This window comes from Morus notabilis, unplaced genomic scaffold (assembly GCF_000414095.1).
Source record: "Morus notabilis unplaced genomic scaffold, ASM41409v2 Scaffold322, whole genome shotgun sequence".
Taxonomy (NCBI): domain Eukaryota; kingdom Viridiplantae; phylum Streptophyta; class Magnoliopsida; order Rosales; family Moraceae; genus Morus; species Morus notabilis.
In genome coordinates, this window is record NW_010359499.1 from 65,002 (window position 1) to 67,439 (window position 2,438).

Genomic DNA, 2,438 nt, shown 5'->3' on the forward strand with positions numbered 1-2,438 from the left:
TGATGAAGATATCCTTTGGGAACATGACTTTGGAGGTGAATGTTTTTCACATTGCAAAGCAACCACGTGATGATGACGAGTGCCACCAAACATTTCTAATTGACACACTCGTCTCGGAGGAGGTTCAGTTGTGTAGCAATTCTGATGATCTTGATGATTTCCTCCGCATTTCTGAATCTGAGAGTTTCGGTCCTTGTGAGTTGGCCAACAATGTCACCATTTTCAAAGAATCACAAGGCAGAGGAACCAAGTTTTGGCAACCACGCTTTGAAGAGCTACCTAGAGAAAAAGAAAAGCCAAAACCATCCACCGAAGAAACCTCAAACCTCAAGCTGGCTCAACTGCCTGAAAATCTGAAACATGTCTTCCTGGGAGCTGGTGATACCTTTCCTGTCATCATTTCGTCTAAACTTGATGCATTTCAAGAGCAGCGGTTAGTTGACATGCTGCGTGAACACAAATCGGCATTAGGTTGGACGATTGTTGACATTAAGGGTATTAGCCCCTTAATTTGCTCTCATCACATCAACTTGGAAGACGGGGTTAATCCACGAAGGGATCCCCAAAGGAGACTGAACCCGACGATGAAAGAGGTCGTGAAGAATGAAGTCTTGAAGCTTCTGGATGCAGGAATCATCTATCCAGTCGCTGATAGCAAGTGGGTCAGTCGAACTCAGGTGGTGCCTAAGAAATTAGGGGTGACAGTGGTGGAAAATGAGAAAGGGGCACTTGTTCCCACACGGACTGTGACGGGTTGGTGAATGTGCATTGACTATCGAAAGCTGAACGCCGCCACCCGCAAGGATCAGTTCCCACTTCCATTTATTGACCAAATCCTAGAACGTGTGGCTGGTCATCCTTACTATTTCTTTCTTGATGGCTACTCAGGCTATTATCAGATCGAGATCGCATTAGAGGATCAGGATAAAACTACATTTACCTGTCCTTTTGTACTTATGCTTTTAGGCGTATGCCATTTGGGCTGTGTAATGCACCAGCCACCTTCTAGAGGTGTATGATGAGCATTTTTAGCGACATGGTCGAGAAGTGTATGGAGTGTTCATGGATAATTTGACCGTCTTCGGTGACTCCTTCGACTCGTGCCTTCTCAACTTAGAAACTGTGCTTAAGAGATGTGAAGAGAAGAGTCTCGTGCTTAACTGGGAGAAGTGTCATTTCATGGTGCCATCTGGCATAGTCTTGGGGCATGTTGTTTCTGAAATAGGGATTGAGGTTGATCAGTCCAAAATTGAACTTATCTCAAAGTTGCCCACCCCCAAGACTGTCAAAGACATTCGGTCTTTTCTGGGGCATGCTGGTTTTTACAGGAGGTTCATACAAAACTTTTCAGCAATTTCTCGTCCGCTTTGTAACCTCCTGACTAAAGACGCTGCGTTCGATTAGACACAAAAGTGTGAGGATTCTTTCCGAACGCTTGTGGCAAAGTTGACTTCCGCCCCCATCATTCAGTCACCAGATTGGAGCTTACCATTTGAGATCATGTGTGACGCAAGCGATTATGCTGTGGGGGCCGTCCTTGGTCAACAAAGGGAAGGAAAGCCCTTTGTTGTGTATTACGCGAGTAGAACTCTAAATAGTGCTCAAATGAATTACTCAACCATTGAGAAAGAGTTGCTCGTTGTGGTCTTTGAGTTCCGTGCATATCTGATCGGTTCACCCATCACCGTCTTTACAGATCATGCCGCCCTTAAGTATCTCCTTTCCAAAAAGGATGCTAAGGCGCGATTAATTAGGTGGATCCTTCTATTGCAGGAATTTGGCTTGACCATCAAGGATAAGAAAGGTGTTGAGAATGTCGTTGCCGACCATCTGTCTCGACTCGAGTTCAATGATCCCGCCGATGGCCCTGCCATCCGCGATAACTTCCCTGATGAAAATCTTTTCGCCGTCACTAAGCTGCCTTGGTACGCTCATATCGTAAACTACTTGGTGACGGGCGAACTTCCTTCTAATTAGAATGCACAAGATACACGCAAATTCTTGGTCGAAGTGCGAAACTTCTATTGGGATGACCCATATCTTTTCAAGTATTGTCCCGACCAAATCATGAGGCGATGCATTCCTGATGATAAGATTACTAGTATTTTGAACTTCTGCCATAACGATGCATATGGTGGTCATTTTTCTGTGAAAAAGACCGCCGTAAAAATCTTACAGTGTGGTCTTTATTGGCCTACTTTGTTCAAGGACACTAATCAATTCTGTCGTTCCTGTGTCCGGTGCCAGAAGTTAGGTTCTTTGTCCTGACGCCATATGATGCCTTTGAACCCGATTCTCGTGATAGAAATATTCGATTGTTGGGGGATCGACTTTATGGAACCATTTCCGCCTTCTTCTGGGTACCTTTACATCCTCCTCACTGTGGATTACGTTTCTAAATGGGTTAAAGCCGTGCCATGTCGAACCAATGATAATGC

General features: G+C 44.9%; 1 pseudogene; it reads left to right on the forward strand.

Annotated features, from left to right (window-relative positions):
- LOC112090926 overlaps positions 1–2,438 on the forward strand; it is a 13,946-nt pseudogene that overhangs the window by 7,360 nt on the left and 4,148 nt on the right.